We start from the raw sequence: 26,063 nt of genomic DNA, 5'->3' as shown, positions 1-26,063 counted from the left end.
CCAAATCTTGCGTAGGCGGACTCTCACAAGTCTGGAAGTGTTGTGGCAGTTGCAAACGCCCGGCACACGTCTTTGGGGTGTGCCCCCCTCACGGACGGCGCCGCCGCCGGTAGTAGGAGGGGGGAAACAAACGTGTTGGGTCTACACAGAGGGGATCTTGTTGTGGCTTTGGCCCGGATGTTGCTCCAAAGTGTTCCTATGGGCTGACCTAACACAACCGGGTGGAGATTTCCACTGGTCAAAGCCTGTCCGTGCAAAGTCAAAGGGCTAGATCCCGTGGTCAAACGTTACAGGGTTAGGCGGGACAGGGGCCCTGGGGGTAGAAATGCCACCGGAGCATCGCACCAAGACCTCATACATGTCGTATGGTATAGTGGCATGTCCGAAGAGGCGGCACACGTCTCCGGGGTGTGCCCCTCCACTCACGGAAGGCGCCGCCGCCAACACCTGGAGGGGGGAAACGGACGCGTCGGGTCTACACAGAGGGGATCTTGCTATGGGTCTGGCCCGGATGTTGCTCCAAAGTGTTCCTATGGGATGACCTAACACAACCGGGTGGATAGGTCCACTGTTCAAAGGCCGTCGTGCAAAGTCAAAGGGCTGGCTAGATCTCGTGGTCAAACACTACATGGTTAGGCGGGACGGGGGCCCTGGGGGGTAGTAATGCTACCGGAGCGTCGCATCGGGCCCTCATACATGCCGTACGGTGTGGTGGCATGTCCGAAGAGGAGGCACACATCTCTGGGGTGTGCGCCCCCTCACTGATGGCGATGACACGGTAGTAGACGTTCTGCAGTAACGATGCGCACGGTGTGAATATTATTAAATACTCGAAGCGCGATAAAATCATGAGGTTTTGACACGACATGGGCACATGTGCTATAGGACTGATGGTAATTTTTCATAATTTTTGGTGATGGAGAAGTATCTGAACACTTCCCTCTAGGCGGATTGCTCTTCGCGTGTTACGACTGTGGCCGGCGACCTCCGGGGGCTAGCATGCGGCCAAATCTTGCGTAGGCAGCCTCTCACAAGTCTGGAAGTATTGTGGCGGTTGCAAACGACCGGCACACGTCTCCGGGGTGTGGCCCCCTCACAGACGGCGCAGCCGCTGCCGTCGGCAACCCCGGAAATTCTTTGCTACATATATTAAGTTATCCAGGTGTGGTTGAATTGACAACTCAGCTGCTAATACTTGAGAATATTCTTTGGCTCCCCTTGTGTCGAATCAATAGATTTGGGTTGAATACTCCACCCTCGAAAACTGTTGTGATCCCTATACTTGTGGGTTATCACACCACGCTTCCAAACATGTAAGAGGACCTAGCGCAAGATTTGGTGGCATAGCTAGCCCCTGAAGGCCCCTGGCCACACTCGTAGACACGCGAAGAACAATCCGTAATGGGGCATTTTTCACATACTCTTGCATCTTTAAAAAAATAAGAAATTTTCACGCCTATTATATCACATGTGTCTACACTGTGTAAAAATTTCATGAATTGGTCGTGCTCCGAGTGTTCAAAAATATTCACGCAACACCAAAAACGTAGATGAATTACTTCGATTTCATTGTCGTCCATGAGGCACGGGGACCTCACACCAGAGCCATGTATTGCCTCTTCAGACATGCCACCACACCTTAACACATGTATGAGGACCCGTCGTATTGCTCTGGTGGCATTGCTACCCCCCGAAGGCCGCCAACCGGCCTAACCCTGGACCAGTTGACTTGGAGATCTACGCCTTTGACTTCCGTCAGGCGGGATTTAACCAATGGACGTTTTCACCTGGTTATGATAGGTCAGCCCATAGGCAATGTCTTGTCAGTTTCGAGCTGGTGTTCCCACCATCCTTCTTCAATATCATGACGCACGTCCTAGTTCATCTAGTCGACGAGATTGTCATCCTGGGGCCCGTATTTCTACACAATATGTTCCCCTTTGAGAGGTTCATGGGAGTCCTAAAGAAATATGTCCGTAACCGCGCTAGGCTAGAAGGAAGCATCTCCATGGGCCATCAAACAGAGGATGTTATCGGGTTTTGTGTTGACTTCATTCCTGGCCTTAACAAGATAGGTCTCCCTAAATCGCGGTATGAGGGGAGACTGACTGGAAAAGGCACTCTTGGAAGAGACTCAATAATATGCAGGGACGGATATTCTTGGTCTCAAGCACACTACACAGTTCTACAGAACTCTACCTTGGTGCCCTCGTATGTCGATGAACACAAGAACAGTCTGCGCTCCAAACACCTGGAGCAGTGCGACGACTGGATTACATGTGAACACATCAGGACTTTCAGCAGTTGGTTGGAAACACGTCTCAGAGGTGACAACACTGTTTGTGATGAGTTGTACTTGTTGTCCAGGGGACCATCTTTGACTGTATTGACTTACAAAGGATACGAGATAAATGGGAATACATTTTACACGATCGCCCAAGATCAAAAAAGCACCAACCAAAACAGCGGTGTCCGCTTTGATGCAGCAACCGAGAGCGGAAAGGACACATATTATGGTTACATAGTGGACATATGGGAACTTGACTACGGACCTGATTTTAAGGTCCCTTTGTTTAAGTGCAAATGGGTCAATCTGTTAGGCGGCGGGGTACAGGTAGACCCACAGTACGGAATGACAACAGTGGATCTGAAAAATCTTGGATACACTGACGAACCGTTCGTCCTAGCCAATGATGTGGCACAGGTTATCTATGTGAAGGACATGTCTACCAAACCGAGAAAAAGAAAAGATAAGGAAGCGAATACATCATACGATGAGCCAAAGCGCCACATAGTTCTTTCAGGAAAAAGGGACATCCTGGGAGTGGACGGCAAGACAGACATGTCTGAAGATTATGAAAAGTTCCATGAAATTCCTCCCTTCAATGTCAAGGCTGACCCAAGCATCCTGATAAACAATGAAGATTATCCATGGTTACGGCGCAATAAGCAAATGACACAAGCGAAGAAAAAGTGAAGACTTTCTCCCGCAACTATTATGATGATACCATGCCAAATTTGTAACAGAAGAACATGCTACCATTGTCCGTTTTGTAACAAGCTTTGGCTGTTGTTGGTGGTGGTGACGGTGACGGTGACGAGCTTGTCACAGTGACTTCTGGTGGTGACTTCAGGTACTCATGTCCTGCTTCGACAATGCTATACACTACCGGAATAACCTTATATGCCTACGGCCATATCTATGCCGACGGCTGCCGTAGGCATAGATGGAGCTATGCCGACGGCCTGGTGACTACCGTCGGCATAGAAAAGCCGTCGGCATAGCTTCATCTATGCCTACGGCAGCCGTAGGCATAGTTAGGCCGTCGGCATAGAGGTGGCCCTGGTGGCTCGGGGACAGACGGCGGGCTGACGGCGTCAAATCTATGCCGACAGCCCTGACGGCGGCCGTCGGCATAAATATCATCTGGTTTTTTTTACTAGGAGCTACCACGTGGCAGGGCTATGCCGACGGCTAAGCCGTAGGCATAGTTATCCATCTATGCCTACGGCAACGCCGTAGGCATAGCCCCGCCATGTGGCGCCTCCTGGTAGCCCCGAGAACTATGCCTACGGCATGGCCGTAGGCATAGATATCATCTGTTTTTTTATTTTAAATTATTTTTATTTTTTAAAAGTTAAAATTTCAATAATTTAAATCTAACTTATCTAAACTTAAGCATACACAAATTATACATCGACTTGGGTAGAATTTTCCATAGATTATGACTATCCAGTTTATTTTTATTTTTGAGTATGTTAGAAATGTGACCTCGTGTACTTTTGCATATATGTCCTTATACTTTGTTAAAAGCATAAGTAATTGATACTTGGATCGATTTTGACAAATTTTATATGGTTTTTTATCAGAATCTTGAAAGGATTATGTTGCTATACTATGTTTCAAATTTGAACTAACTTAAATCATGTTTGCTTCAAATTTACAAAAAACACCATTTTGTTTTGATTTTTTTGTATATTTTGAGAAAAAACCCTTCGTGGGGTAGCAATGCCACCAGAGCATCGCGCCGGGTCCTCATACATGTCTTAAGGTGTGGTGGCACGTATAAAGAGGCAATACGCGGCTCCGGTGTGAGGTCCTCCCCCCTCACGGACGGCAATGAAATCGATGTAATCCCTCTGCAGTTTTGAAGTTGCATGAAATAGTTCTGAACACTCGGAGTGTGACCAATTCATGAAATTTTTACACAGTGCAGACACATGTGATATAATAGGTGTGGCAATTTCTTATATTTTTTAAAGATGCAAGAGTATGTGAACCCCCCCCCCCACTACGGATTGTTTTTCGCGTGTCTACGAGTGTGGCCAGGGGCCTTCGGGGGCTAACCATGCCACCAAATCTTGCGTTGGCTCCTCTTACATGTCTGGAAGTGTGCTGTCAGGTGCAAACACCCGTCATGCGGCTCCGGAGTGTGACCCCCTTCACGGAAGGCGCTGACGCCAGCACTTGGACGGGGGAAACAGTTGCGCCGGGTCGACACGAGGGGGATCCGATGGTGGATTGGGCCCAGACCTTGTTCTGAAATGTTCCTATGGGCTGACCTATCACAATCAGGTGGAAAAGTCCATTGGTCAAAGACCGTCCGGTGTAAGTCAAAGGCCTAGATCTCCGGGTCAACGGGGCTAGGGTAAGGCCGGTCGGGGGCCTTCGGGGGTAGCAATGCCACCAAAACTTGCATTGTGTCTTAACATATATATACAAGTGTGATGGAGGGTTGAAATAGCCAACAGAGCAACAGGCAGCACACTTCCTTCACAAAACCAAACACGTTCTTTCTCAATAACCAGATACTACCTTGGAGATGGTGTAGTTTACAAGCGGCCTCCTGTCAGGCTTCTATGAAATATGCTCAAACTTTTACAAGGGCCATATGACTACACCATGCCAGGTCCCGAGGATTTCTGGCATCGCATGATTTCCCGTGGATTTTAACGGCTAGATCCGGCATGCTGCCGAGGTACATTCACCCTATGGTGGTGGGCCTGCCCCTCCTTTGGTTGCACTAGGTCTACAAATACCGCAAAGACATCATATGTGATTTAACAAAACACTTCTGGACATCATTTCAGGTGGTCGCCGTGCAGATCTGCAATTTCCCGCGTTGAAACCCTACGGATGTAGTAAATGTCTCAAATATTGCAGGCAGGCCCGAAAAATGCCATGTACTGGCACGTGTCATGCAATGGCCCCCTTTGAGAGCACGAGAAGTTTCGAGGTCAATGGAGCAACGGGCAACACACTTCCTTCACAAACCGGAGACGTTCTCTCTTGATAGCCAGATACTACCTCGGAGATAGTGCAGTTTACATGCAACCTCCGGGCAAGCTTCTACGAAACGCGCTAAAACTTTCACCGCACCCTACAAGGGCCATATGATGACACCATGCCAGGTCTTGAGGATTTCTGGCATCGTATGATTTTTGGTCGATTTTAACGGCTGGATCCGGCATGCCGCCGAGGTACATTCGCCTCTCGGTGGTGGGGCATGCCCCCCTTGGGTTGCACTAGGCCTACACATACCGCAAAGACATCATATATGATTGGGAAAACCACTTCTGGACATCATTTCAGGTGGCCGTCGTGCAGATCTGCCATTCCCGCATTGAAACCCTAAGGATGCATTAAATGTCTCAAATATTGCAGGCGGGCCCGAAAAATGCTATGTACTGACATGTGTCATGCAATTGTCCCCTTTGAGAGCACGAGAAGTTTTGAGGTCAGCGGATCAACGGGCAATGCACTTCCTTCACAAACTGGACACGTTCTCTCTCGATAGCCAGATAGTACCTCGGAGATGGTGCAGTTTACAAGCGACTTCCGGTCAGGCTTCTACGGAACACACTAAAACTTTCAGCACACCCTACAAGGGCCATATGACGACACCGTGCCAGGTCCCGAGGATTTCCGGCATCGTATGATTTTTGGTCGATTTTAACCGCTGGATCCGGCATGCCGTCGAGGTACATTCACCCCCCGATGGTGGCGCCTACCCCTCCTTTGGTGTCATCGTTCGATGCTGAGGGACGTCGCACGTGTCTTCGTCGACGGTGATGGGGAAACCCGAAGAGATGTTCCGTGCGACTGTCCGTAGGTCCCCGTCCGGACTCATAGCCGTCATACTGGACGCACCATTCCCCGATCCATTCCCTCTCCACCTCACCTCACCATCTCCTCCTCGCCGCCCTCCTCTCCCATCACGGATCGTCGACGGTCGGTCCAAGAGGGTAGAAAAAAATAGAAGAAAAACAAAAGGGAGAACACAATTGTATGAGCTTGGTTTCTATTGGTGGAAACGTTTGTGCCACGGATCGATGACGTGGCGCATATCCATCCATCTATCCATCTAGCTGTCCACCCCACAACCATCCATCCATCCATCTAGAGAAAAGGAGAAAAAAGAAAAAGAAAAAAGAGCCCACCCAACCCCTACCTCGCTCTCTCCCCACGAACCTCTGTCTCTCGCGACTCCTCTCTCCCCCACGAGCCTCTCTCCCTCGCCGCCGCCACCACCCGCGCCGGCCAGTTCCGGCGAGCTCCGGCGGCGCGCAGCACACCCCCGAGCTCCCCTAGGTCCGCTCCACCTCCCCCTCCGTCCAGAATCCGCGCTCCCGCCCTCCACCGTCCCCGTGGCTAGCTAGGGTTTTGGCCGCCACCCCTAACATCACCGGGATCAGCCACATCCTGCGACGGCGAGGCCTGAGCTCGACGGATCCGTTACCGGCATGGCGCAGGTACGTCCTTTCCCTCTTTTCTCCCCCGGATCCACCCTCCCCACCTCACCTTCTCCTTTCCTTCCCTTGCTGCAGGTCACCTTGGCGCGGCCTGGACGACGAGGACGGCAGGAGGGCGCCGTCCTTCCTACTCGAGGAAGCGGAGGACGAGGGGCGCACCTAGCTGGCGGCCCTGTCCTGCTCGAGGAGGCGGGGGCTGCCTAGCTCAAGCACGGCCACGACGACCCACCTCGGCAGGTAGCACCTCCATCTCCTTTGCCTCCTTCCTCTGCTCACTACTGCTGCTGCTAATTTGAGGAATATGTGATGCAAATCCTCTTGTGTGAAGGAATTCTAGAGGGATTTGTATGAACAAGTCCTTTATTTATTTATTTGTCTAGTTAGTACCAAACAGAGAGAGAAGATGAGTTTAGAATCCTGGTTCTTTAGTTAGATAGTACCAATAGGGATTGGTTAATTTTGCTGCTACAAGTCGAACGGAGATGAGGAGCGAGGTGTGAGTAGAAGGTGATGAAAGTCGACGCAATGCTGAGCCAAACCCACTCCTTGCCGAAGCAACCTAGCTGTGGTTCTCTTAAGTCACGAAGCTGGATATATCCTTCACCGGTAGCTAGTTTGATCTATCCTGATGGACAAGCTAACATACATAGCAGTAGTTGCTTTTTTTATCATTCCCCCACCGGCCAGAGCACAACGTACACACACAGAAAGAGGAAATCTCTAGTTAGCTTTTTTAGTTTGTCCTCTAATTAGCAGAAACTACTCATTCTTACTCCCCGCAGGTGGCTGGCAGTATCATCCTTGATCTATATTTTTTGGATGGTTAGTCAAAGAGCATGTGATTAATAAATTAGTGGAAGTGCAGGTTACTTTGTTGTTTCCCCTAGATCTGTTCTGACGAACATGCATATGCATCACACTAATCTGCTTCATCATAATTATTAAATCCAAGCATGTAAGTCGCTATAGCATTTGCACATCAATCCAGATATGTTTCATTACTCCAGTTTCTACCTTTAGTTTTATATATGGGCTATCTACTACACAATTTAATTACTCTGCATATTTTGTATTACCTGAACATGGATAAATTGCATGTAAAATTTTGGTTCCCATAGATCTCTCGGTTGAGTCAAGGACTCTAGGTAGCAATTTTTTCTATCTCAATTTCATTTGCTATAGTCAGTTACTATTTCGCATTAATATGTTCAGATTCCCGGTTATGATTAATTGATCATATGTACCTTTGGATCTTCCAAAACAATCAACATTTTATCTGCGCTATTTTCTTTCACATTTGCCATTTTGTTCATATCTGTAGATCTATTTATATATATTCTTTTTTTGTTTCTGCCAAGCCACATATGCATCAATTTGAATGAACTTAAATTTGATCCTTTGTTCTATTTATATATATTATTTTTTTGTTTCTGCCAACCCACATATGCATCAATTTGAATGAACTTAAATCTGATCCTTTGTTTGGTACTACCTACATATAAATTGATTATCCATCTCTTCTTTGATGCACAGGTAGGTACCGCTTATGTACTGGAGCCTTGATCTTAATTTTTCTTCATTGGTAATAATATCATCTCTCAAGAAGTCCTTTACAGATATATGCAGTACAGCGGGTCATTATTTATTTGTTGCTGTGATGTCAAGCTCTGTTTTCTTTATTATGACAAGTTGCAAAATTAGTAGTGGGAAGTAAACTTTTGTTAACTTGTTGGCTGAACCAATGGAACTACTGTTATATTTGATTTGTTGCTCAACTAGTGCTGCAATGATGGAACCAATGATTGTGCATGGTGCATCCATCCATTCTATCGGAGTGGCTGTGTTTTTTTCTTCTTGTGCTAAGATTGATAGCATCACATATCCTATTATTTTGTTTCTCCAGTAGAGCCTTGTGAGTTGATGTGTCTGCCACCGTCCTCGAATGGTTGTGCAATAATAATGGTCCTAGCTAATTACTAGTATGTGTTGTTGCTAAAACAACTTGCTCCTCGTTTAGCAACAACAACAACCACGCTTTGGTTCCCCAAAATTCAGATGGCACTTGCATCTCTACATACACACACATATGAATATGCACCTCGGTTTGGTTCAGTTTGCATGTTTACATTTGAGTGTTCTGCCCTTGTAGATGTCCTTGGAGAAGATGGCCATTGGAGTGTAGGGGAGGAACAACCTTGTCTTGCTCAAGGAGGAGGACCACCCGATCTCGACGACGGCACGGCAACAGGTAGCACTCGCCTCCCTCCCAAGGTGAAGGTCTTATCCGCCTGTTTACATGGTCTGCTCTTGTCTTATGCATGTGAGGGGAGAAGAAAGCCATTGGACTGAATTATATTTGCATGTGAGGGGAGCGGTCTTTTTGGTAGATGCAGAGTATAGATTCACAAAATTCACCACATGAGCGTACTACCTATATCCAAATTCTGGATAGCACTTGCATCTTTTGTATGTACACATGAAAAAGCATGACGGTTTGCTTTAGTTTGTATGTGTCCAATTGTTTTCTTACTTTGACTGAAACTATCTATCTTGGTGGCACTTGCATCTCCTGTACATACATACATATGAATCAGCACCACACTTCTCTTCAGTTTGTATGTGTCATTTTTTTTGGTTGAACTTTGACTGAAACCAACTGGATGGCACCTCAATTTGTACATGCACATGAATCAAACACCACCTTGGTTTAGTTTTGTATGTGTCCTTTTGTTTTTACTTTGACTAAAACCAACTCGATGAAACTTGCATCTTTTGTATATACATATGAGTCAGCACCACACTTCTCTTCAGTTTGTATGTGTCAATTTTTTGGTTGAACTTTGACTGAAACCAACTGGATGGCACCTCAATCTGTACATGCACATGAATCAACACCACTTTCATTTAGTTTTGTATGTGTCAATTTGTTTTTACTTTGACTAAAACCAACTCAATGACACTTGCATCTTCTGTATATACATATGAATCAGCAGCACCACACTCTGGTTCAGTTTATATGCATCAATTTTTTGGTTTTACTTTGACTGAAAATTTATATGAGTAAGTATCATCAGTCACAATCAGAGACCAATTTCTTTCTCTTTGGAGCTCAATTTCTTTCTCTTTGGAGCTTGCCTTGAACAACTCATGCTTGATAGATACAACCAAAACTGGAGCATCTTCATGAAAGGCAATAATTTTCTGCCTTTTTAGTTGGATGCCCCTATTCTAGGCGGGTTTCTTTTGGTAAATTCAGTGTATAGATTACATATTCATCCTCATATGTAGGATCTTCGGTTTGTTATACTGACTGTATGCCACCTCCATCGTTGCAGCCTTGTCTCCCCCACCAATGCCCCTCGGCCTCCTCTAATGCTGCTGTGGAGTCTTAGAATGGGAATGTTATGTACATAAAAAATATTCTATGGTCTGTGTTTGCAAATCCATGGTTGTTGAATCATGTCTGTATAAGCATTTGTAAATAGCTAGCCTTTTTGGCTAATTTTCTTTCGTTCTGGTGAGCAAGTATGCCGACGGCAATGCCGTAGGCATAGATGGCTCTCGTGATACCAGAAGCTGCCATGTGGTGTTTATGCCTACGGCTAAGCCGTCGGCATAGTTTTGCATCTATGCCTAGCCTGCACGAGGAGCTACCAGAATGCGCCATGTGGCAGGGCTATGCCTACGGCTTAGCTGTAGGCATAGGTTTGAAGCTATGCCTATGGCTAAGCCGTCGGCATAGCCTTGCCACGTGGCGTCTCTTGTATGGGCAGCACTTGACGGCGGCAACAGCAATCACCGTTAGGCGCGAAGCATTGCCGACGGCCAGGGCCGTCGGCATAGATGTACGGACGCCGTCGGCATAGGCATCTATGCCGACGGCCATTCTATGCCGACGGGGACCTGGGGTACGCCGACGCATATGTTGCCGACGGCCCTATGCCGACGGGTATCAGGGCTATGCCGACGGCCTGGACCGTCGGCATAGGGGCTCAGTGTGGTAGTGATACCACCATCATTACATGATTTAGTGGTGCCAGCACCAACATTTTGTAGCTTCTCTAGCTTGATGATAGCTGCTGGAATTGCGACTAGGAGGTGTCCTTCACATTGAGAAACTGGAGCTGTCTCAGGCCACCCAATGATTGGGGCACACGGGTAATATCTCTGCATCCTCTCAGAGAAAGGAACTTAAGCCGAGATAGTATCTTCAAGATATCTTGTATATCGCCATTTGTGACATTTGACGTGTTTTCTAGATCAAGCACCAGGAGAACCTTCATGCTCCTAAATGATGCCATTCCCCAAACACTATAAGCGACCGTTGTCCGCAGAAGTCAATGCTCTCGAATACGATCTCATCTCTGTACCAGAGGTGTTGCCCTGAGAGGTGCAACCCTCCATCACAAAACCCTTCCAGTGCAAAGACAAGATTATCATCAATTTTGCCATGAGATGATGTATGCATGGAAGAAAGCATTATGGCACATGAGTGCTCTTCCTTGTTCTCGGATTATACTGCGCTTGACGAGCTCCGAGAATAACTTCTCCCCAGAAGAAACTGAGAAAAACATGACTGATCTAATGGATAATTAGGACCCTATGCCTGCGTTGCCCATGACAAAAAAGAAGAATGCGCGCTTCTGGACCAGACCAGAACGTGAAAGAAAGAGTTAAAGCAACATGGTACCAGTTCTGATGCGACCTGGCTGGGCCGCCTGCAATCTTTTTGAGGCATCAAGTACTCCAGGTGCAAATAAGATAATTCCAGCAATTTCGGGTTCCTATTTTTACTTCTCAAAAATGTAAACTTCTTCTAGGTTAACATTTGGGTTATAACTACAAATATGTGTTTTTGAATTAAAAAATTCAGGGAATTTTTATTGTAGCTTCCTAACATTATTAAAAAAATTATAGAACAACTTTCAATATATTTTAGTAACGTAAAATCACTCAATTTAACATATCGTTGATCTATCATTTATTTGGCTTTAAGTTTCATTAGTCAAGAGGTGTTCATATGACGTACGCATTGGAGCAATAGTAACTTGCATGGCACACTTTAAGATAGCATCATTGATTCATCTAAATTCACATTCCCATTCAAGTCATTTACCACATATATCTTTTTTCATTTTTTGGTTTTTCTTGTGATGCTATCCATGCAATAATAGAAACAACAACCATAACAATATTTCATCTCGATAACAAAAATAATGATAAAATGGCACATAACATCATAGACAATACGAATTACTCCCTCCATCCATATATATAGGGCCTAATGCATTTTTCTAGACTGCCTTTGACTATGCTTAATAGTATGTGAGATATATAATGTGAAAATATATCATTAGAAGCTCCTTTCACATACGAATTTGACAATATTCTTTGTGTAACTTGCATGTTATGTATTATTGCTCTAACATGTTGTCAAAGTTAACCTTGAAAAGTGCATTAGGCCCTAAATATATGGATAGATGGAGTAACAGTTATATATGTATATAACACAACTAAAAATGACACATCATAATATGGTCAATACTTAATCATCGATACAAAACTAGGACATGCTATATGAGATGTGTCACTGCCATGCAGGTCCCACATGTTAGATTAGTTTCCATCGGGGTATCCATGTAGGAAGTTATGAATCCATGCATGCCCAACATATGAATTTGTGTATATCCACCCATGAATATCCTTTGGTTGATCCTCAAGTGTGTGGCCGGCAGATACCGAACCCCACCACGTACGTGTGCACTCACGGGACTCACGTTCCCTACGACCGTCGCCTCCCCCAAAGCTGGAGTTTCTCTGTCTCCCGCCGACGTCGCCGCCGGTCTGCCTCGCTTCCATTGGCCTTAGGGCATCTTCAGCCGCGCCTCCAACAGGTCTTTCCCAGGCGATTTTGTCGCGCCGGCGTAAAAAAAACGGCCCAGACGCGCCCCCAGAATCCCGTTTTTCACCGGCTCGGGCCAAAATTGGTGCCGGCGGACCCAGGCCGAACCCGGCGCCCTAGGGGGCGCTTGGGGAGCCGGCACAAGCGAAAAAGATGCATGGGCCCGCCCTGGCGGCGACTCGAGGGCCTTTTCCCGCCGCTTCTTGACGCTTTTCCCTCGCATCTCTTCCATTCGCTCGCCTTCCTCCCGCCATTCCCTCCCTTTCTCCCGCCAACCCCCCTCCAGCTCGCCTTCCAGTCGCCGCCATGCCGCCGAAGAAGTACGCCATGCCGCGCGCGGCGGCAACCATGACTGGCACCGTGGCCCAGCCGAAGCAGAGGAAGCCGAGGGCGCCGCCATCGAAGCCACCGGGCATGTCGAGCGTCGAGTGGAGGGTGGAAGTTCAGCGACGCGACGCAGTCACCACCGACCGGCGGAACAGGGCCATTGCCAAGAAGGCTCGCGACAACGCGGCACGTGCGGCGGCGTCTTCCTCATCGGTCGACCATGCGGGGATGATGAATCTACCCGTCGTCAGCCACGCCCAGTACGCGCCCTGGGGACAGCAAGACGTCGGATCTCCATGGGGATCGTCGTCGCCCGGCTACGCCGACGGCGACGCGCACGGGGGGTTCAACCCAAACGTGACCTTCCCCCATGGCCACCCCGCGATGCGCACACCCTCGCCCGCCTTCGTCGGCGTGCAGTACCCTCCATACAACTACTCGCCGCCCGCCGCCTACGCGTCCACACCGACGCCCCATCTCCGCCGTGGACCGCTGCCCTTCTCGCACCTCGGCGACACCAACGACATAGGAACCGACATGGACGACATCATCGCGACAGGATCGACCGCGGCCGCCGCGTCTCCCGGGTTCACCACCCAGGACAAGGTAGTGGATCTCAGCGGCAACATGGAGGCCGAGCTCGGCTACGTCTACGGCGAGGACGCGCACGAAGCGCAGGAACCCGAGGAGGAGGAGGAGGAGCTGGCTCCTGTTCCGACGAAGGGGCACCAGAAGAAGAAGAAGCGGGCGGCTAGGTCAGGCGAACCGCGCATCAAGTGGACGTCCAAGGAGGAGGAATGCCTCGCCGAAGTATGGAAAGTCGTCTGCCTCGACCCGACCACCGGCGCGAACCAGAGCTTGGAGACGTACTGGGACCGCATCAAGGCCGAGTTCGACAAGCGGAAGCTCGTCGACCCGTACTTCAAAGGCGTCTACATGCAGCGCGGCTCCAAGGCGATGGCGAACCATTGGGGGCGTATCCAGTTGGCGTGCAACAAATGGCATGGAATCGTCGAGGATGTCGCGGCTCGCCCGGAGAGCGGCGCCAGCGTTGAGGATCAGGTACGCACGCCGTTCGCCCACATCTCTTCGTCGTCAACGCCCGCCGCCCGCCAACTGTTTGTTCCTCCGCGCAGCTGCTGCGTATGTTCATCATGTATCGGCACGACAACCAAGATGCCGACTTCAAGCACCTCCACGTCTACAAGCGCATTGACAAGTGTGAGAAGTGGGCGGAAGTCCGAAGTACCCTCGACAAGGCCAAGGAGACATACAAGCCGGACGCGACGACTCCGTGCGCGTCAGAGGGGCGGCCGGACGGCCACAAATTGGCAAAGAAGGGGAAAAATGCCGACGCGGCAACCGCGCGAGTGCAGGAGTCCATCGAGCATTGCCTCGCCGACGCCCAAGCCCGGGCCATCCTACGTGAAGAGAAGACCGAGGCGCGGTGGTCGTCGCTGATGAAGAACAGCGCCATCAAGCTCGACCTGCTCCGGACGAACGTCGCCGCGAAGAAGAGGAACACCGACATGGCTTTTCTGATGGGCGGGGCGGACATGCTCCAGAGCAACGACGAGCAGCTCAGGGCGTGGTACATGGCGGAGCGCGGCCTCATCCTGAACCAGATGCAGACGGCAACACCGACGATGCCGACGACGCAAGCTCCCGCGCCCACGACCACACGGACGCCAAGCCCGAACGACGCCTCTACATCACCGCCCAGCAGTACCGAAGCCGCGCCGACACAGCCAAGCAGTACCGAAGCCGCGCTGACACAGCCCAGCACCGAAGCAGCTCCGACACCACCGAGCCCGCGCACGCCGACTCCGCCAACGCCTGGAGCCGACCCCGCCGAGTGAATCATTGCGCACGCAAACTTGCAGCATGCGGCGCCCTATTTTTTGTAACGCCAGACTATGTCTGATCGTCGGATTTGTGGCATCTTTTGAGAGCGGGAACGACCAAGTTTAAATTTCCCGCATCCTGGGGCCGGCGCTTGGGGGCATGACTGGGAGCTAGGTCGCCCCCAGGGGCCGAACACTACTAGGAAAAGGCCTACTAATGGCGCACCTAATTTGGCCATTAATGGCGCATTAGTGGTGCGCCATTAGTGCCACGCCTGGTGCGCCATTAGTATCTGGTATACTAATGGCGCACCTCAGATGCGCCATTTGTATATACAACAGTGCGCCATTAGTATGCCTCCCAGGGGGCCATGTATACCCAGGTGCTTTGGCATACTAATGGCGCACAACAACAAGATACGCCATTAGTAACTTTGGCATACTAATGTCGCACTGTTTAATGATGCGCCATTAGTATCCTTTGGCATACTAATGGTGCACTGTGATGTGATGCGCCATTAGTATGAATATTAGGTTTTTTATATTTTTTTATTTTCTGTTTTTTGCACAGGTTACAAAATGTATAATTGGACAAAATATAGACAGCACATATCAACAATAGATTCATCGAATACAATAGAAGATTAGTCTCTGAATACAATTCATCATATTAGTCTCCGAATACAATTCATCATATTAGTCTCCGAATTGAAAAGACCGAACAAAGATAGAACATTATATTACAAGTCTCGAGACCGCGAGTAGCAAGTTTGTCTTCACATTACAAGTCGATATCGATCATCTAAACTACCATCACATAGAAGAGAGCTGCGGTCATCACGATGAGCATCATCACGATGAAACTCGTCTTCATCCGGTTCCTCCAGCGCTCCCTCCCCTCTCCCGCTAGATAGCGGGCGTATCTAGATTCGGCCTCGACCCTAGTGGTGTACCCTTTGTAACTGTTACCGCTGAATCGGTGAACCTGTCTCCGACACTCCTCCCAGTCGCCGTAGACTCCGGTAACCTTACCCTCGTACACGACATACGACGGCATCGCTATGCAGTAGCCAAACGAAACGTTAGTACCAATTCACAGACAATACATAAGCAATATATAAGTATGCAACAGAACGATCGGAAGAGAAAAGCAAGACATTAATAGCATCGATTACATCTAAGTTGAACGACTCTCGAAACCAAAGAGACATACTACAAGTTCAGTAAAGTTTAATTACAACATGAGCCAATCGATGTTTCAGAACTAGACACAGCATCACTGCTTTCGACTCGACTCAAGGGACTAGAGCATGGATGAAGCCGCCGTCTATCGTGGGAGTCATGAAATAACGGTCGTTGTCAGCCTGCATTTGTAGCATTGTGTCGATGTCACTGTTGGACGGTTGATTTCTGAGGTAGAACTGCCCCGAGGTACGAAGGACATCTTGATAGATGATTTCCGCAAACTCCGACTGGATGCGAAAGAATTCTTGTCTGATCTCCGCGTCCTAGATTGCCGACACGCTCGCGGCCCAATCTTTGAGTTTACTCGGTAGCAGAAGTTGATGATGGTCCCGTACGATCGCCAGCATGTGATGGATGGCGTAGTAGGCACCCTTCTGACCGCCAGGCGGCTGCTTGACGCAGCAGAACGTCGTATTGTGGGAGAACACGTGCTTGCCGTACTTACGAATAGGCCTGGTGAATGTGCCTCCAGATTTGACGTAGCCGGGGAGAACATCATCAAGAACCTTCTTGACATTTGTGTAGTCTACGTTCGACTGACGGTCCAGGTCGAAATACGTGGCCATGGAATATTTGGGGCTTAGGAGGATGAGCGTGCAATGTGCGTCACTGCAGAAAACACGGAATGTTAAAAGAAAAACGATCGAAATCTAAGAATTCGTATGTTACGGGGCGGTTGAGGGGAGGACTTACTCGGGAAAGTAAGGCACGAGGAAGTTATCCTTATCTTGGTTTGCCAGAATGATGCCTTCGAGGTAAGAAGTCGCGACTTGCCGGTCCCCAGCGCTGCCCAAGGTCTTGGCACGCATGTAGAAGGGGTCGACTATCACGATGTCCGGGGTCTTGTCGCGAATGATCTGCATCTCCATACTCAGCGAAAATAGCCGAACGAAGGTGTAGTGCAGCGGATGAAGGTTCAACATAGCGTGGATGTCATCAAACCGCAGGACGATCGTACCCCCGATGGAGTTATCCACAAAGCCCTTGCCCTCTGGCACCTTGGCCGCGAAAACCGGGTATGCCACATCCTTCTCTCCGAGACGCCGCTTCTCCAAAGAAAGAACACTGTCATGCAGACTCCGCATAGCACCGGTTGCAGCATCGAGCATATTTCACGGTAGCATCGGCCTACCCGCCACATGCACCCTCCTCGAGATATCCTCAGGTGAAGGTGGCCCGTCCTGAGCACGGATCATACTCGGTGCCGGCTGGCCTGCACCCTTGTTAGTCTTTCTTTTGCGTGCCTTCTTCTTCTCCTGTAATGGGACCGAGTTCTGCTCACAGACCGCCTTCTTGAGTGTGTTGGGGCTGATAATATTTCGCACCTCGCCTATCTGAGGCTCGGTGAAGTCGGCAGCTGGAGGCGTCTCCTGAGAGCTGAACGGCAGACGACACCTGTTGCAACTTGGCTTCTCTGCGGTACCAGCTAGATCGCACACGTCTTTTGTTGGGTTGGGTTCTTGAGAAGGAGGCCCCATGAAGTCGCCACCGTACCCATGATCGGCAAAGTACTGATCGACGTTGGCAAATGTATCGCCGTCGTCGTCGTTCTGATCCTGTGCCATATGCATGTTTGGATCCAGTGGCATAGGGATGTCCGGCACCATTGCGGCGGTCTTGCCATGGGGCCGACTTGGCGCCGGCACGACTGGCGGTGTTGTCTTTGGGGTGGTGTCCCCCGCCCCCAAACGAATCTGGCTCTTCGGCCAAAGTAGGGGCCAGCTCAGGCAGGCGCTGAGGGTCATCACGTCATCATCATCGGCCCCGACGGGTCGAATCGGAGGTAACAACTCATCGCAGCCTGGCAGCACCCGAACCAGTTGAACCCTAAACAAGTTGGGTGGCATCTGGGTACCGTGGAACAAGGGGTTGCCCGGTTGAACGATTTTTCCCTTGGCGACATCGACCAACTCGTTGTTCACGAAGTGCAGGAGAGTGCACGGAACGTCGGCGGCGCCCTGCGAAAACATGTAGGGCGTCAGGGATGCCCAGTCAAAGGCAAAGAGATGAAGTCCTCGGCCGAGAGAGGCTTAATTAGTTACCGTGATGATGGCGTCGAGTTCGGCTAATGTCGAGGCACCGCCAACGGCGGGCGTGCAGTTGACGGAGGGGCCGCTTGCTGCAGAGGTGCCGGCCGGCGTACACCCGGGTGCATTAAGCTCCCATGCCGGCGTCGGAGACACCAATGGCCCCGCCATCGCGTTCTGCGAGTTGCTGGTCGTGAAGCTAGGAATCGGGTGCGGCCCCTGTTGGCCGCCCGCAATCCACGCACTAATCCCCTAGATCAATGTAGGCACAATGGCGGTGATCGTCCTTCCGAGTTGTTGTTCCACTTGCTCTTGGACAATCTTCGGAATCCGCGCCACCTGTGCCCTGAGTTCTTGAACCTCGCGCGCCTGGCTTTCCGAGCTGGTCTTTTTCTCCTTTCGCCCACTAGTGTTATAGTATGACGACCATTTTGTCGACAAGCCTTTGCCGGCCACATGACCAGCTGACGTCGGCTTACTGAGCTTATCCTTGTTCTTCATTACATTCAACACCCTATTTAGAGTGGTGTCCCAAGGGTTGCTCTTAGTCGACCCCGCGCTACTGCTTTCAGTCGCCTGCGGAAGGAATGTGAACCATTTAGAAATTTGGCTTCATTAATTAGAATGCAACCATATGGAGCTAATTACACGGGGGTGTATTCCTTACCAGAACAAGCTCAAGCGCCCTGGTCTTTGGATCCGTGGTAAGCTCCTTTGTTTTTGGGTCCTTCTTGTACCGGGCCCTGACAAAGTTCCCGGTCTGCTTGTCACCGTATTTATCGAAGAGGGGCGGTAGGCCTTGCTCGGCACGGTCCGCCTCCTCCTTGTCCCATATAGGCTCCGCCACTCTGTAACCGTCGGGACCGAGTGTGTGTTCCCCTAAGTTCAGCTCCCGCATTTCTTTCCCCCACTTACTTGATTCGGAGTTTGTGGTGCTCGACCAATTGATCTTGAAGTCGTTGTAGTCATCTTCGGTGATCGAAGGATTTTTCTCCTTGATCTTCTCATAACTCTCACCTTTCTCGATCATTCTCTTCACATTGCTTTTCCAAGTAGACAGGGCCTTGCTCATCTTCGTGAGGGCAGCATTGTTCACTTTATTCCCTTTGAGGCTTGTGTTTTCAAATTCAGCGGGGAACTTGTATCGTTAGTGCAGCTTCGTGAAGAGGAGGTTGCGCAAATTTCCTCGGTCAGGATGCCTCAGGTTCTCGGTGTTGATCGAGACGGTGCTCCGGAGAATGCACCCGAGCTGAAGCGAGTACCCCTTGACTATTCGTTCGGGCGCCATTGGATTCCCGTCGGAGTCCACTTCAGTAACTTCCTCCTTGAGGGTGCGGAGCACGGTCGGGCGCCGGTCCTTCCGTTGCCTCTTCGGTTGGCTGCCGTCTGTGCATGCGCCGCCATCATCAGTGGTGGCATCCTCGGCGGCACCATCAGTGGTGGCATCAGTGGGGTCATCCTTGGTGGTACCATCAGTGGTCTCAGGATCGGTGGGGAAGGCGGCGTCCTCATACAAGTGAGGTTGTTCCTCCATCTCCTGGGACAGATCTCAGAATGCCTTGCCGCCCGAACCCCCGGCCTCATCGTTGTTGGCCATGTTTCTCTCTAAATAGGAACAAAGTTTGGTTAAAAAGTTGGTTATTGTCAAGGAACAAGATCATGGTCACATCATTTAGGGTTTGTCGACACCGAGGCATCCTAAAAGCTAACCTTTTATCATTGATGGTTTTTCGACGCCGAGGCACCCTAAAAGCCTAAGCTTTCATCATTTCGGTTTTTATCGACACCGAGGCACCCTAAAAGCCTAAGCTTTCATCATTTCGGTTTTTATCGACACCGAGGCACCCTAAAAGCCATGCATTAGTCACAAGTACGCCGGGGCACTTGATCCTACTTAATTAACTACTAAGATACCCCGGCCCATGCATTAGTCACAAGTACCCCATATGTCCTATTTTTAGCAAAGTCATGCTAAAATTCACGGAAAATTTCAGCATGACCTTTGCTGAAAATAGGACATATGGAGTACCCGAATTTGCCGGAACGGAAGTTAATCGACATTCCGGCAAACTCAAGGGCCTCTCGGGGTACCTGTAAAATCATTATCCAATGAAGGAATTGTGCCGCACACTGCTGCCTCACGCTGCTGCCAAAATCATTATCGACATGCTGAACTTGTATTTCACTCTGCATAGTTGAACAGTCTAACAACCAGAAGTATATAACAAGAACTGCACTGCAACCAGAAAATTTAATCATGGAGATTACACTAAAAATATGGGCTAAATTACACTGTAATTCTAGGGTATATTACACTGTCAAATACACTCAAAATATGGGATAAATTGCACTATAATTCTGGGGTATATTACACTGAGAATTCATCAAAAGTTGCTGAGCTTACACTAAAATACATCTGCACTGCAGGGCTTGTACACACAAATTCAGTGAGATGATCTAACACTGACAAAATAAAGGAAACACCTACTGAACCAATACAGGGCTAAAAACACATGGGGATTACACTTAAAAACATCCAGTGAAAGGCACTAGAAAACCATATAGACACAGGAATAAAGCAGAGCTGACTCATTAAATCTGATACACTGAGAAAACCCTAAACTAGGGAAACTAGTCACCTGCATCTAACCTACCAGGAGGTAACTGAACAAATTCAAGAACTACAATAGCAACACGAACCAATACAGAGATAGGAAAGCACAAGTTACTAGCATTTGCCTAAAAACTACATAACTAGGATATGAAAGCACAAGTTACTAGCATTTTCCTAAAAACTACATAACTAGTGGACCAACTCTCTATCTGTAACAAGAACTATAACTAGGAAGCTAGCACCAGATGCACTTGGGGATATACTAGTTATGAACTTCACATCCGGATGGCAATTACCTAGTATTTTAAGCTAAAATTACCTAGTAAGAGCTCAATCAATAAGGTACAAGGTAAACTGAATTGACTTTCCAAATTGACAAGCGCAGACAGAGCATAAGCAAAGAGGTCAACTGCTAATATCTATTCAATGCAAATAGTAGACATCTGAGTTCTGGTGCTCATATTGGAACATCCAGAACACCAAAGGCATCTTCAAAGTGAAAATTCTTACCCCTACACAACTATTCGACATAATCAGAATTCAAAAGTAACATTCTTCGATATACATCATGGGTGCTCGGGGGAAAGTAGCACAAACAGACAATGCAAACAACCAATCAACTAGTGAAGCCAATCAAGAACCTAGAGATATAGCTAGCAAACTGAGAAGCACATGCAGAGAAAAAGCGAAAAGGTTACATGTTCACTGCGAAATAATAGATGCGTGAGTTCCAGTGCCCATATATGAAAAATCTTGAGTAGCAAAGGGCATCATCATCAAAGTGAAACTCTTAAGCCCTACATAATTATGCAGCCTTGATCACACATGACATTACTGGATTTAGATCTATTGTAGTAAATATAAGTACTTGGATGCTCAGATTTAAAGTAAAGTGCACGAGCAGGCAATGCAAACACACAATCAATTGGTGAAAACCATTGACAACCTTGGGACAAATACGGTGCATCAAACCTAGATAATCAGTGGACCAATTCTAAGTATGTATCAAGAACTATAGCTAGGAAGTTAGCAACAGTTGAACTTGGGGATATACTAATCATGAACAATCTCTCCTGGTCGGTCCAACTCAGAAATCATACCATTGTCTAAAACTGCTTAATAGATTCAGATCATCTAATTGTGAATCATGTGATTTGGGGTTTCAATTTTAGATCATATTTTACTTATCAACAAGATTGCAACAGTTGCAGACAGCTCACACTAACAGTTTCAGACTTGAATAGATTCAGATAACTAAGAAGAACATATCCGGAGGAGGGAGGGAGGATGGGGGTGCATTACCCTAATGTGCTAAACGACGTAAGCGTGTGCGTGCGAGGGGGGAGGGGGAGAGGAGGAGGGGGAGCTCACGGTGGCCGTAGGGATAGGGCAGTGGGGCGCGGGGAGGATGTCGGGGATGACGATGACGCAGGGGAGGAGGCGACGAGGTCCGGGTGGTGGTGGTGCTCTGGCGACGGTGGTGTGGACGGGGCAGCGTCCGGGCCGCCGGCGACGGGGGCGGCGGGGCGATGGCGTCCAACGAGGTGGGGCGACGGGGAGAGCGGCGCCGACGTCAGGGCCTCAGGCAGCGGTGGTTGGAGACGTCGCGGCGGGGTCGAGGCGGCATCGGGGCGGCGTCGAGGCGGCGGGGCGGCGTCGAGGCGGCGGGGCGGGGGCGTCGGGAGAGGAGAGGGGAAGGGGATCGAGGGCGAGGGCGAGGGAGAGAGAGGGGATAGGTTTGGGCTGGGGTGGAAATATGGATGGGGGCGGCACAATACTAATGGCGCACCACCCCTCGGTGCGCCATAAGTACATCCATACTAATGGCGCACCTCACCCTGTTGCGCCATTAGTACATACATACTAATGGCGCACCTCACCACGGTGCGCCATTAGTATTTGTGTTTAAATATTTTCAAACTTGTTTTATAAGACAGTAATAATTTTTTTATAAGACAATAATAATTTTTTTATAAGATGGCTACTGCAACAGTAATTTTTTTTATAAGACAGTAATAATTTTTTAAAAAATATCATCAAACAGTAATACCGATGGAGCGGGGGAGGGTGCGCGGGGTGCGGGGGGTCGGCAGCGGCGGTTGAGTAGGGGAGGGGTGCGGGGGGTCGGCGGCGGCGGTTGAGTAGGGGAATCGAGGGTGCGGGGGGTCGGCGGTGGCGTCCGGTGGACCGGGGAGTGCTCGGCGGCGATGGGGACCGGATCTGGCGAGGTGGGATAGCGATCGAGATGGAGGGGGATCGAGATCGAGTGTCCATGAAATTTAAAAATATTCATGATAGTTCAAAAAGTTCCCATGAAATACAATCGAGAAATGAAGGCTACGATTTAAATACAATCGATCTTAGCTAGCTATCTGTTCACAATCTTCTTGCCCTTCTTTTTCGCAAATGGAGTTCTTCTGTGGAACGGACGTCCTTTAGGTAGGGTGGTCCTGCTTCTTCTTGTGGTGTATGCTACTACTTCATCATCATCGTCATGTTCGATCCTCGGGTCGCCGTACTTGTCGAAGTCTTGCTCATTGGCTACTCCATCCATTCCGATGATCTTCCTTTTGCCTCTTCTCACGACAACACGACTGGGCTTTGACGGGTCGGTAATAAAGAAGCATTGGTCCACTTGGGAAGCCAGTACCCATGGCTCATTTTTTGCGGTGACGTTTGCGCCCGCGGTCTTGGATTTGGCTTCGGGTATAACCATGGTGGTGAAATATCGGTCTTCTTTTAGGACGCTCTTCGCCCATCTGACACGGAACATCGGGACCTTCTCTCCAGCGTAGCTCAGCTCCCAGATCTCCTCGATCCTTCCGTAGTATCTGTCCTTGTCGTTACCGGTGTAGGATTCCATCGTTACCCCGGAGTTCTGATAACCATCGCTCTTCATGTCCTTGGCCTCGGTGTAGAATGTGTAGCCATTGATATCGTACGCCTCATAGGTCATCAGGTTGTGCTCGGCGCCCTGTAACAAGGCGAATATAAGTTGTTCTTCCGCGGAAGAATCCTCATGTAAAGGGTACGACAGAAGCTTCTGCTTGAACCAACGCGTGAAACATGAGTTGTGCTCTTTGAGTATATCTCCGTCCGTCCTCTGTTGGCCTCGGTCATTGTACGTCTTCTTAATAAAGGTTTTGTGCTCTACCACCCAAGGATCGACCACGTCTATGTGTTGTAGCACGACTAGGTTTTCTCTTTCAAAGTCGGCGAGTCGACCCTCGAAGCCGACATGCATTTCGCGGCGACCCTCACGGTGACCCCATCCAGCGAGCCTGCCGAGGTGCCTGTTGACGGGCAGACCAACGGGGTTCTCGATGCCTAGATAATTCGTGCAGTAGGAGATGCACTCTTCGATCATAAAGCCCCTAGCTATGCTTCCCTCTGGACGTGACATGTTGCGAACGTATCCTTTGATGACACCATTCATCCTTTCGAACGGCATCATGCTGTGCAGGAACGTCGGCCCGAGTTGGATGATATCGTCCACGATATGGACCAGCAGATGCACCATAACGTCGAAGAATGCGGGCGGGAAGTACATCTCAAGCTCGCATAGTATCACCACGATCTCTTTCTGTAGCCTTCTGAGTTGCCTCACGCCAACAGACTTCCGAGAGATGACGTCGAAAAAGTTGCATAGGCCAAATAGGGTTTCACGGACGTGCGCGTCCATGATCCCACGGATTGCAACTGGAAGTATCTGCATCATCAGCACGTGACAGTCGTGAGACTTCATCCCGCTGAACTTTAGCTTCGCTGGGTCTAGGTATCTGCTTATCTTCCCCGCGTAACCGTAAGGAAGTTTTACTCCTACGAGGCAGGTGAAAAACTGCTCGATCTCCTCCTGACTTAGAGTGAAGCACGCGGGAGGGTAGTCATTTCCGGTCTTCTTGGCCTTTTTGCCTTTGCGACGACTTTCCGTGTCCTGCTTCGCCTCATCATCATCATCATCATCATCATATATAGCGTGAAGCTCCTGCCTGATGCCCATTGATTTCAAGTCTGCCCTTGCTTTCGGCCCATCTTTGGTCCTCTCTGGCATGTTGAGCAGGGTACCAAGCAGACTCTCGCATACGTTCTTCGTGATATGCATGACATCAAGGCTGTGAGGCACACGGTGGATCTTCCAGTACGGCAAGTCCCAGAAAACAGACCTCGTTTTCCATACCTTCAGCAGCGGCTCTGGCGCCTTTCGCTTCTTTCCCGGCTCTGGTGCCTTTTGCTTCTTTCCTGGCAGTGGACAGTCTTTCCAATTTTTCAACAGCTCGTCTATTTCCTCCCCGCTCCTCGTACGCGGGCGTCCTCGGGGTTCGGCTTCACCATCGAACAGATCCTTGCGTTTTCTCCACGGGTCATCGTCGCGAAGCCACCTTCGATGTCCCATGAACATGGTTTTCGAAGACCCGGGATCTCTATCTAGCCGGCGATATGTTGTGTCATCCATGCACCTAACGCATCCAGAAAATCCGTGGACCACCTGCCCCGCGACATATCCATAACCGAGATAGTCGTGCACCGTCGTGAGCAGCGCGGCTCTCATAGGGAAATAGTCTTTCTCTGCGGCGTCCCACGTATTGGCTGGCGTTTTCCACAGCGTGTCAAGCTCCTCTTTCAGCAGCCCCAGATACAGATTGATGTTGTTCCCTGGTTGTTTCGGTCCTTCAATTAGCATACTCATGTGAATGTACTTCCTCTTCATCCACAACCAGGGGGGAAGGTTCTACATCCACACAAACACAGGCCAGGTGCTATGTGTGCTTCTTTGGCTGCCAAACGGATTGACTCCATCGGTGCTCGCGCCCAGCACGATGTTCCTTGGATCGTTCCCAAATTCTAGGTCTTTGAAGTTCAACGCTTGCCACTGGCTCGCATCCTTAGGGTGACTCAGCATCTTGTCTTTTTTATCTATCTCTGGATCATTTGCGTCATCCTCTCGCTTCTTCTCCTCCCTATCCGCGTGCCAACACAGGAGCTTTGCTACCTTAGGGTCCGTGAAATATCGCTGCAGACGAGGAGTGATCGGAAAGTACCACACCACTTTTCGAGAAGCTTTCTTCCTCTTCTTGTATCGAGTGACGCCGCACACTGGACATATGGTAGACTCCGCGTGTTCGTCCCCATAAATGATGCAATTGTTCATGCACACATGGTATTTCACGTGCGGTAAATCCAGAGGACACACGATTTTCTTCGCCTCCTCCAAACTGGTCGGGCACTTGTTCCCCTTGGAAAGACGTTCGTGCCAGAATGACATGTTCTCGTCGAAGCATGCGTCGGTCATTTTGTGTTTTACCTTCATCTCCAGAGCCATGAGCGTTACTTTCAGGCAGGTATCCTCGGGC

At 49.3% G+C, this 26,063-nt stretch overlaps 1 long non-coding RNA gene across 1 annotated transcript; it reads left to right on the top strand.

Moving 5' to 3' along the window:
• Window positions 1-7,626: 7,626 nt before the first annotated feature.
• On the top strand, window positions 7,627-9,034 carry LOC123107730 (uncharacterized). Its single transcript, XR_006451730.1, has 3 exons — window positions 7,627-7,708; window positions 8,287-8,335; window positions 8,903-9,034. It is a non-coding gene; the product is annotated as an uncharacterized lncRNA (long non-coding RNA).
• Window positions 9,035-26,063: the final 17,029 nt, after the last annotated feature.

Source organism: Triticum aestivum, chromosome 5A, assembly GCF_018294505.1.
Source record: "Triticum aestivum cultivar Chinese Spring chromosome 5A, IWGSC CS RefSeq v2.1, whole genome shotgun sequence".
Lineage (NCBI taxonomy): Eukaryota > Viridiplantae > Streptophyta > Magnoliopsida > Poales > Poaceae > Triticum > Triticum aestivum.
This window is presented reverse-complemented; position numbering and strand designations above follow the sequence as displayed.